Here is a 12693-nt window from a genome sequence, read left to right as displayed (position 1 = left end):
CTTCAAGAAAAGTTAATTTACCCTCTAATGAAAATCTTGTGAATCTAATTAAACTAGAAAAGAAAAGACAAACACAAATTTAGATTATCCCTGGAAGAAAATTATTAGTAGTTTCAATGATTACCCCAACGTGCAAGAAAAAAATTGAGAACATAAATTAAGATAAAAATTTTATTTTTTTTATTTTTTATTTTTTGCCTTTTGACCTAGTTAACAAGATTTGATTTTTTGCAATGATTTTTACCCCCAAAATTAAAATGAAAAGGGCAAAACCTTGCTAAAATTGTGAGAGATTTCTACAAATGTAATTTTTATAGAAAAATACCTTGATTTGAGCCCTAGAAAGCAGATTTATTTAAAAACCCTAATTTCCAAAGATCTAATTTTTTATAAATTATTTTGAATAAAAATTAAAATCATAAATAATAGACCCTCTCTATAATTCTAAGATCTTTCCAAAAAAGTAATAAAATCCAAAAAAATGCTAATTTACTCTCAATATTATTAATTTCTTATGAAAAATCATAAATAATTAAAAATTGATCCGAAAAATTTTAATTTTGGAGTGAGACCACGTGATATAATTTCAAACTTATAGAAAAAAATTTGGAGACAAATTCATAAGTGTTTGTGAGATATGATCAATTGATTGCAAAACTCTCATTTTCAAAGATCAAGAATACAAGTGGGAGGTTTATCTTCTACTTGTGGAGTTTGCCTATAATAATTATTATCATTCTACAATCAAAATGGCTCCATTTGAAGCATTATATAGATGGAAATGCCAAACTCTTATAAGCTAGGATAGGCTATAAGAGAGGATTAGCATTGGTTTGAACATGCTAGCGAAAATGGAAGAACAAGTGAAAATTAATCAAGCAAAGATTAGCAGAGACGAATGATAGGTAGGAGAGTTATGCGGATGCCAAGCATATCTTGAGACAATCCTTTGTAGGGGACAAAGTCTTATTGAGAGTTAAAACCCATAAGAGCTCTATTAAGTTTGGAAATTCCTCCAAACTAGCACCACAATATGTAGGGCCATTTGAAGTTCTCAAAGTAGTTAACCTGACTGCCTACATGATTGCCTTGCCACTAGCTCTAGCACACTTACACAATGTTTTTCATGTTTCATATTTGAAAAAGTCCATAAGTGGGTTCAAACATATCTTGGGTTGGAATGCATTGCAAGTGCTTGATCTAGGAGTGGTGACAATGGAGCCTCTTAGATTAGTAGACACATGTAGGCTTCACCTACGTAACCAAGAGGTCTTGTAGTGCAAGGTCCAATGGGACCAATATTCAAAAGATAGTGCTAATTGGGAGGATTTTGATGAGATCCATAAAAAATTTCTCCGTTGTTTTCTTGATGCTTCTAGTTTTGAAAAGACATTTTATAATTTTTTGTTTGATACTATGCTTCATAAACTTGTTGTATTCCAATCATTGAGGATGATGATTCTTAAGGGGAGAACTATGTCACATCCCAAAATTTTACATACTATTTCATTCCAATACTGGAAAATTTTACTTTTAACAAACATGGTATATGATTAGTAATTGCTATGATTATGAACAAATGTTTGTTAACAACAAGATGAGATGTCAATTTAATTCTAACATGTTCTTGAAGTTGTAATGCCATGGTTTAGAAATGCTTTTTGTATGTATATTTGATTATGCAAGACAACCTTTACTTATCTAGCCTTAAAAAAAGATATGTCAAATCATGTGTTTGAGTTGACCAAGTGCTATCTAGGAGAAGTGGTTGTTAATACAACTTTACCCAAAGAAAATGGAGAGTATCATCCAGGAAAGGAATACGGGTGAGTGGAAATTGTGTTGATGCAATCTCAAGTCAATTGTGCACTGAATTTCTAGTCAGTTTGAGTAAGTACTTTGGTCTTTAGTTTTAGGTATCTATCCTTGTTTTGGTTAAAGTCATCATAAACCCTAATGTCGATCTTGTCTTGAGCCAAAGTGTGTTGGACTTGAGATCATCATTATAAGTTTGATTATTTCATCATTTGGATATTTTCATAATAAGAGTGATATGTATGTTTCAAAGGAGAAAATATGTATACGAAAAAGAATACATACATAAATGTATGCATGTATGTTTATATAATTTTATGTGTTTATGGGTAAGTATTTAATAATATAAATTGTTGCTTTACTTATCATTTTTTTGTTAACTTCAATTAAATTAGTAATGAATTAGTTTTATGGGGGAGCACAATTAAAGTCTCTGTCACCAAGTGGTGGGAGACTTGGTCCACACCACGTGGTGGGGTGCTATGAGTAAATGCAATGCAAACACCATATAAGTAGTGTAAATAATATTCTAATCACTGGTGGTAGAAGGGTGGAGAGAATACCATGTAAGTGGTAGGGGGTGCATGGAGTGCGGTAAAGGTGAGGGGGGTGACCACCATAGGTGGCACCCTACTCACCCTACTCACAAGGATGTAGGTTTCAATTAGTGCACCCTATTCATAAGGAAAGAGGGGACTATATCATGTGTGCCCTACTCTTATGGAGCAAGGGAGATTTAATTATTTAATTGCCCCCTCCTTTTTAATAGCACATGAGGGTAATATGTTTTTTTAGTATACATATATTTTCAATACTCTAATTTTAATGCCAATTATTTTGGCAAGATAAATAGGTGGTAAATTTACATTAATTTGTTCCCTAAAAAATTGAATTTATTGGGGGGAATCTATTTTAATGTTTTGGTTATGTTTTTAATTGTGATCACCAACTAAATTCATTATCCATTGGTTATAAGCATTGAATTGCCCTCATTTTTGGAGGGAAAAGGATAATTTAAAAGTGAGAATTATTTTCCCTTGAGAGGCTATAAATAGAATAACCATGGGTTGTAAAAGGGACTTTTTAGGGAATCATTTTCATGGTGAACCTTGCAAATGAAATATTGTTTCTATAAAGTCTTGAGAGGGAAAGGATTTTTCTTTCCTTTTGAGAAGAAAATTAGGAAGGGGGTTCATTTGTGTTTTCCTTGTTTGGATAAGTCATGGAAAAGTTTTTTTAATCAGATTTTGAGGAATAAATCCAAGACTCTTGTTCTTTATGTTTCATCAGTCTCCAAAGTAATCAGGCATGTTCTATGATTTTCTTGTTGGCTAAATACTTTTAATTGTCATGTCTACTTTTGGAATGCAAGGATAATCATGCTTTCATGAAGTGTTCATGATGAGAAACATGATATAGATAATAAATGAAGAAATGGGATTGGTGCAAATTCCTAAATTATGCTTGCATTTTTTTAGTTCATTATTACATGTATTCTTGATATTTAAATGAATACCATTGTAATTAAACTCATTATGAGTGTTTTCAATAGTTAGTCAAAGAGAGAGATACTTGAAATATTTACAATGCATGAGGCTATTAATATATATGTATTTATACGAGGAAATATGTTATGGGTATATATATGTTCTTTGTTTTGGTAAGGGGGTGTCAATTTGCAGTTCTAGGACTTCTAGAGAGACCAATGGGTCAAAGATTCCTAACCAAGGAATTATTGTATTCTTGTAGACTCTACAAGATGTACATAGAAGGTAAACCTAAAACATACTTATGAAGGACTAGAGGAAGTGACTCTATAATCCAGGTTGCATTTGCAAAGGGGAAGTCCATACTATTAAGTATTCGTGATTGTAAATCCTTTTTATGCTTTTGGTCATGATATTTATTATTGCCAAACACAAGGAAGAGATTAGTCTCCAAGTCAAGTAAGAGGTGAGTGAACAATGACTTTTATGAAAAATAAAACTTTGGCCAGAGTTTTGTATTTGCCACTACATGTGAATAGTCAATTCACAAGTGTCCCCAGAACATAGATCTTCTAGATTGGTCATATTTAGTTAGAAGATAGTCTAAGGTAGTATGCTCATAATGAGATATATGGCACACACCACCAGTACTCAAATGTCACTGCATAGGTCCCCTTGTGTATACTCCTCGTGAAGGGTAGGGCCACTTCTAGTAGGAAGGTTGTTAAAATTTCAGATAGCAATAATGAACTAGAGGAAAACTGAGAGGGGGGGAGTGAATCAATTTTCCACAAGTTAAACAATTAATGCAGATAATAAACCATTTACCAGAGTATAATATAAACAACGTAGTAGAAGATACAACATGAAAGCACAAAACACACAACACCAATATTTTTGACATGGAAAACCCAATAAAGGGAAAAAACATGGTGGGAAACCCTACCCACAGTCAAATAATACTTCTGCAACAGTATGTGAAATAATTACAAAGGGGATTGCACTTACAATCAATCCAACTACTTAGAGATCACTGCTCATCATAAAAAGAAGTCTTACTAACTTACATAAACATCAGACTACAATCTGGAGAAAGTGAACTGTGAAAATAGCATCTCCTAATGCTTTATATAGTTTCGGTTAAGCACAAATGTCTGCCCTACAACTCCAAATCCTTCACACCCTTCACTGAATGATATATCTATGTTTTCACAAATACCTCTCTCTGATAATGTAGACATAACCATACCGATACCAAATTACATGAATAAGTTGCCTACAAATACAAAATCATCAACCTTGATAAAAAGGTCGGTTAAACCCTAAACCCATAAACCATAATTACAAAAATTACATCACACATTACCATCGGACCAATATTATGATTTAAATTACATAGCATGGACCTAATACAAATTCCCAATCAATTATATCTGCCGAAAATTCTGCTAAGACCAATATCAACATGTTTCACCAACCCATAGAAACCCTTAGTGTAATAACATAGAATAACCAACCGGCTCCAAATAGGATCACCAAATCATCATGTCAGCCAATGCAAAGCCACCAAATAATTACAACATGATCAAGAACACCTTCAGCATATTAGGAATCATTTCAGTAAGTTGAACCAAAATCACTTAACCATTTCATCGAATATCACCAACTGATAAAGCCAACCAGTACCGGGAATATCAACCGATAATCCAAAATATAAGTGATAGATTATAGAGAACCAAATAATGAACCAAATAAATATGAAAAGCATATAACCATCCTAAATAACCATCCAAAACTGAATCCAACGATTTGATCATACCGGATCAGAATCAGGCCAAAACCAAGTCCAACCAGAACATATCCAACCAGGATAGGAGTAACGAACTAGGAAAGAACCATATCCAACCAAAGCACAGTGTTGACATCAATGACAAAACATAGTCACTATTGTCAACAATCTCCCCCTTTGGAATTGATGGTAACACTGAATGTGAAAAACATCCAAGTGCCAAGGAAGGCCAACAATCTCCCCAAACAATCAAGAACTAACAAAATATCTCTCCCCCTAAGATTTTCTATTTTTCAAATGAACCTATCTCCCCATTTGACATCAAGACAAAGGGCTTATGCCAAACCAAACAACTAACTACTCCCTCTGAGCAACAACATCATCCCATCAACCCAGATCAAAAGATGTTTATGATAAGATCATCAGATTGATGCATCCCTAAGTCTCTGCCGGAGGGGTGGTGACCCCCAAATGATCTTTGAGATATTTAAAAGTATCTTTAGATATGGTTTTCTTATAATTTATACAATTTGTTCCTTAGTAGGCACATAAACCAATCTAACTTCCTTTGCTTCAACCTTTTCCTTCAAGAAATTATACCTTATAGAAATATGTTTTGATTTGGAATGAAATACTGAATTCTTAAATTGACATATCAATAGAAACAGTATTATCATAGTGAACAAAATTAGGCTCATCATAAATTACCCTTATATCCTTCAACATTTGCTTCATCTATAAGATCTGAGTGCAATTTCTTGTAGCAACTACATATTAATCTTCGACAGTAGATAATGAAATGCATGATTGTTTCTTGCTAAGCTAGGAAATCAACTTCTTCCCAAGAAATAATGCACCACATGTAGTGCTCTTCATTTCATCAACATCTCCTGCCCAATTTGAAGTATAGGCACATAATCTGAAATCATCATCCTTTGGATACCATAACCCATAGTTTGTTATTCCTGCCAAATATCTGAATATTCTTTAAACGGCAATATCATGACTTCCTCTCAGATCAGACTGAAATCTAGAAGCAATGCATACAACATTCATTATATTCAGTCTAGTTTGAGTTAAGTACATCAATCCATCAATCATTCATTTGTATCTAGATGGGTTCATTCTAGGAGATTCATCTTCCTTAGACAATTTGCAACCGGTTATCACAGGAGTACCAACAGGTTTTGAGTTTTCAAGACCAAATTTCTTAAGCGATTCCTTCACATACCTAGTTTGACAAATGAAAATGCCTTTATCAGTTTGAGTAATCTGCAAACCTAAGAAAAATTTCATCTCTCCAATCATAGACATTTCAAATTCATTCTTCATATCATCAACAAATTTCATGCATAGATTTTCTTCTCCTCCAAAAATGATATCATCAACAAAGAATTTAATGATCAGTGTGTCATCATGCTCAATCTTATAATATAAGTTACTATCAGCATTACCTTTGCTAAAACTAAGCTTTGAAAGATATTTATCTAATCTAGCATACCATGCTCTAGGGGCTTGTTTCAATCTATATAAAGTTTTCTTCAATCTACAAACCATGCCTCTATCCTCTAATAATGAAAATCTGTCAGGCTGCTCAATGTAGACTTCTTCTTCAAGATCTCCATTCATAAATGCACATTTAACATCCATTTGATATACCTTGTAGTTCCTATGTGCAACATAGGCAAAAAATAGTCTTACCGCTTCAATCCTAGAAGCCAGAGCATAAGTTTCATCATAATCAACTTCGTCTTCATGTGAATATCCTTTGCAAACCAATATAGCCTTGTTTCTTACAACCTGACCTTCCTCATTTAATTTAGTCACGAAAACCCATTTAGTTCCGATAACATTTTAATCTTTAGGCCTAGGAACCAATTTCCATGCTTTATTCTTTTCTATATGATTCAATTCTTCTTCCATAGTTCTCATCCAATTTTCATCTTTACTTGCTTCAATAAATGATTCCAGTTCAATTTGAGAAATTAAACATATCTCTTCAACAACTAACCTTCTTCTTGTCATCACACCTTTCCTCTTATCTCCAATGATCTGATCTTCAGAATGATTCATCTTTACATACCTAGGAGTCTTAGGATTATCTTGACTTTATGACTCTTTTTGCTCATCAACAGTCATTGTGGAATTTTTTGATGTTACCAAAGCAACTGGATCAATACTTTGAACTGATTCTTGAACTACTGGTCCTGATCTGACAATTTCATCTTCTGGTTCATAGTCATATTATCTAATTTGATTATTACCTTTCTCATCCACTTTGTCATTTATGCTTTCCAATATCCTCTTCAATCTTTTGTTATAATATCTATATGCTTTCCTCTTAGTAGAATAACCCAAAAATATTCCTTCATCACATCTAGGATCAAATTTACCTAATGCATCATCTCTTCTAATATAGCATTTGCTTCCAAAAATTACAAAATATCTAACAATAGGAGTATGACATAACCATAATTCATAAGGAGTCTTACCGATATCACCTTTTATGTGTACTCTGTTGAAAGTGTATACCACGGTATTGATAGCTTCTCTCCAATAGATATTAGGCAATTTGGCTTCCATAATCACTGACATTGTAGAATCTAAGATAGTTATGTTCTTCCTTTCCACTATTCCATTCTGCTAAGGAGTTCTAGGTGCTAAAAATTGTCTTCTGATTCCATGCTTCTCACAAAAGTTGTTGAACTCACTGGATGTAAATTCACCACCTTGATATGATCTTAAACATTTTATCTTCAATCCTACTTCTGTCTCAACCATAGCTTTGAAAATTTTGAATTTCTCAAGAGCTTTTGATTTTTCTTTTTAAAATACAACCCACATCATTCTAGAATAATCATCAATAAGAAACATAAAGTATATATCACCTTGAAAATGTCTAGTCCTTACCGGACCACATAGTTCCATATGATTAAGATCAATAATTTCATTATATCTATCATGTATTCTTCTGAAAGAATTTCTAACGTGCTTACCCATTTGACATTCTCTACATACCAAATTATGAGGCTTGATAATCTTGGGCAAATCTCTGACAACCTATGTTGAACTAATCTTCACTATGCAATCAAAATTCACGTGACAAATCCTCTTATTCCATAGAAAACTTTCATCAATCTGAGAAACCAAACAAGCCTTCTCATCAGAGTTCAAATGAAAGATATTTCCTTTGGTCTAAGTTCTGGATGCAATTTCCAATCCAAATCTATTGATAATCTTGCAGTTTCCATCTTTGAATTATAAATGAAATCCTCTATCCACCATCTGAAATACACTCAAAAGATTATGCTTCAAACTTTCAACATAGTAAACATTGTCAGTATTAGTCTTATCATCCAAGGATATTGTTCCTTTGCCTTTGATCCTGCATGCCTTGTTGTCTCCAAATCTGACTAATCCACAATCAAATTCTTGTAGAGTCAGGAATTTCTTCTTGTCGCCAGTCATGTGATGTGAGCAACCACCATCTATAACCCATTCATCCTTCTCTTCAATTTTAGCAGCTAATGCCTTCTCAATATGATTTGCATCAATGTCGAGTTCTGGAGAATCATCCTTTATAGCAATAAAGACCCAATCTTTGTTGGAGCTTCCTCATAAATCTTTCTTGATTCCTAGCAGCTCTTTCAGGACATCTAGAAGTAAAATAACCAATCTTATTGTATGAAAAACATTTAAAAGGAACTTTTCCTTCATACTTACTTCCAACCGGTCCTTTAGGGATTCTTCTAGCAATTAGGGCTTCCAACTCTTCAAGTTCTATGTCTTATCTCTTAATGTCTTCCAAATATTTATCATATAACTTCTTCTAGTCTATATTTTTCTTATTGGAGGCAGATGTTTTAAATGCAGTCTCAGTTTTAGTAGCACTCTGATCTCCAAGTTCTTCAAGTTCAAAAACAGTCAACTTCCAAAGTAAGGTATCTCTAGGAATAGGGGTATTTGACATTGTCCAAAGTTCATTTATTGCAGTAGCCTTCATCTTGTACGTCGGAGGTAGAACTCTCAGAATTTTTGACACAACCTCATCCCCATTAAAATTTCCACCACAACATTTGATTCCCATGACAATCTCATTCACTCTATGCATGAAAGAATTTATCTTCTCATCTTCTTCCATCTTCAAGGTTTTATATCTCACCCGGTAACCTTCAAGTTTTGCAATATTTACTACTTGTTCACCTTCATAAAGAGTTGCAAGCTTTAACCTGATCTACTTTGCATTTTCCAGCAAGCTATGACATTCAATAGCTTCTCATCTGAAAGGGCACTTAACAATTCTTATTTCGCTCTGACATCATTATCAGCTCTCTTCTACTCATCAAGAGGTGCTAGAGTTCCAGAATTAGGATCATGAGCTGTATAGCCTTTCTCTATTATCTCCCAAACTTCAGCTCCAAGACATCTCAGATGAATCTTCATTCACTCCTTCCATATATTATAATTTGTACCATCAAATATGGGACTCTCCTTCCAGTAGGGATTAAATGTAGAAGTTGATACCATTGGATCTCCTCAAGTGGTTAAGCTTATGCAGAGAGGACCTTGCTCTGATACCAATTGTTATAATTTCAGATACCAATAATGAACCAGAGGAAAACTGAGAGGGGGGGTGAATCAGTTTTCCACAAGTTAAACAATTAATGCAGATTATAAACCATTTATCGGAGCATAATATAAACAACACAATAGAAGATACTTTATGTAATAATTATTTAATGGTTCAAATTGATATCAAGGAATGAAAATTGTGACAAATTGATGTCACCACGTGTAGGAAATTGGGACAAAATAATATCACAGGACAAGAGTTGAGAGAAATTGATAAAATCATGTAATTCGATGGACAAGAAGATCAATTTATGCCAAATTGATAAGAAATTATTAAATTATAGGATTGAAGAATGATAGAACATCGATGAATAGTAGAGACCAAACACAACATGAGAAAACATGTTAAAAAGGGAAGATGCATTTTAGAGCGTTATGTCAAAGAAAAAATGAAGAATCATGTCCTAGAAAACCAAGGGATGGAGGTAGGACACCCCCTCGAGAGATTGTTTGTATATGAAAGAAATGAATAATATGTCAAAATAAAAGAAGAATGTTAGATGAAAGAGGAAATATGATGAAAGAGAAAAAAGGTTAGTAAGAAGCAAGAATTAGATGGGGAACAATTAGTAATGATAAAGCCTTTCTTTAATAAGTGCATGTTACCTTTAGATAGCTCTATTTAATATAGCAAATGGATGTGTCTCATCATGACATATGAAGCTAGGGCGATAATGTGATCCCTTTGCAGAAAATAGATACATTACAGATAAGGAATGTTTCAATTGAAATAGTTGTATGTTAATGGTTAAGGTATATACATGACAATCATGAAATGAACATGCCAACATAGTTACCCAAGACATACTTGCCCCAGAATGTCATGGAAACATCCCACAAACAAAAGACCATGAACCATCCCACCCACTCTCATCACTTGTGAATATACTTAAGTAGCATAGGAACATGATCAAAGTTAAATCAATTAAACATAAGACTCATTGGACCAAGTGAGTCAACAACCATTATGATCTTGTTATCATTTGAAGTTGATAGTTTTGGTTGATAGGACAATCATAATGTCTGGTTTTAGGAATGAAGCACCCTGTTTAAGACAAACATCGTCTAGTTTTGAGTATACCACACCCTGTATAAGACAAATGATAATAGACAAAGGACAAGTTGATAATGTTGATTGATTGACATGACAATTTTAATTTGTTTGATTGTTGACTTGATTGGATAGTTTGTCTATTGTTGCGTGATTTGTTAAGCACATATTTTTTTAATATTCTTTGTTTGTGTTTGCTCTAACAGACCTATCTTTGCAAGAAACAATTTATTGATGAAATGCAATGATTGTTTTTGAATTTTTTGAATATTTTCCAATTTTTAGGGCTTTGGGATATTTGATTTTTTAAATAAATTCAAGACATTTTATGAATGTTTTTGAATTATTTTCAGGACATTATATAATTTTTTGGGCTTTTTTAGGGCGTTATGTGATTTTTTATGATTTTTTAAGGATCATTTTTTTTTTAATGTAAAATTCTTGTACAGGTGCATGTTTTTTATTAAGGTAAAAATAGGTTTTGAAGGGGCCTCAAAACCCTTTACAAGCAGAACTTAGCAGATAAATCAAAAAGAGACAACAAGGGACAAACCAACAAAAAGCCAACAAAAAACCATAGAGAACCGGCTAAAGCCCCATAAAGCCAGCAAAACCAACAATACCCAAGAGAAGAAACTAATTGATTTTTTTCAAGGCATTAACCAAGGTGTTGATCCCATGCAATTCTTTGATGTTTTCCCTAAGATTAGGGATATCCTTAGCAGAAGCAGCCACAACTTTCTTGACACTTTCCCTGGTCCTCTTAGCAGCACCAACTGGAGTAGCTTCACCACTGCCAATCTAGATAGCATCTTCATCCATGTCGAGGTCCACCACCGATTTAGGAGAACTGGAATTCTCAAAGACCTTAGCAATATCCTCCAGGTTTTTAGTGACTGCTGATAGGATATTTGGGATAATGCCCAACAAATCTTTCATCGCCACACTCCCTTCTTCCAGCAATTTAACCTTTTCCTCCATATCCTACTTCCATTTTATATGATCCTTGTCGTCATCCATCCTCTTCTCGCCCGCCTATTTCCCATTTTTTTCGAAGTTCTTCAAGAGTTCACAAGTCCATCTGTCATAATCCAATCTCACCTCACTGATTTTTCTAAGGTTATCCAGGAATAACCCTTTACTCGCACTTTCCTTATCCTTACTTAAACTATCCTTAGTCATATCCTTCTCAGGATCCTTATTCTCCTCCCTCTTAGAATTTACATCTTTTTCCTCATTATCCTTGTACTCCACATCCTCCATAGGGTTCTTGTTGTCCTTGCCAGGGCAATCACTGTGGATAGGGCTTTCATTATCAGACTCATTATCACCACCTTCTTCCTCAATACCCACCTCCTCATCTTTCCAGCTGTCTTCACCATCAGAATCATCCGTATCCATTTCATTGCCTTCTTTTTCAATTTCCTCTGTTTTGATCTTTTCTTCATGGGTTTCCGTCCTAGAGGCACTCTTACTTTTTTTGCTAGAAGACACCTTCTCCTTGCTAGAATCGCCTCCCTCCAGCTTTCTCTTCCCCGGAGAGATGGATAACCTCTTATTTTCCAGAATGGCAAGGGTTTTATAGTGCTCATAAATGAGCAGCAAAAGCCCACAATGGAGAACCGGATTAGAGGGATTCTTACTATTTTTATTGAGGGACCTTGAAAGGGACCTGAAAAGGTAGTAGGGTAGGGAGACCCTTCTGTAATGTCTTAAATGGTTTAAAAGAACAAATTGGTAAGTGTGGGCCCTGGAAAATCGGCCCTCAACAGTGATATATTCCATTATGGCATTCAAAACCCAGCCCCAAATTTTCTTGATATTAGAAGCTTCATACTATCCCCCTGTGGCTTTGCCAATTCTGGCTCTCTCTTTTTCCTTATGCGGGAACAAATTAATCATGTTATTGGAGACTTTGA

Source organism: Cryptomeria japonica, chromosome 6 (genome assembly GCF_030272615.1).
Source record: "Cryptomeria japonica chromosome 6, Sugi_1.0, whole genome shotgun sequence".
NCBI lineage: Eukaryota > Viridiplantae > Streptophyta > Pinopsida > Cupressales > Cupressaceae > Cryptomeria > Cryptomeria japonica.
The sequence above is the reverse complement of the archived record's forward strand: the minus strand, read 5'-3'. Positions refer to the sequence as shown.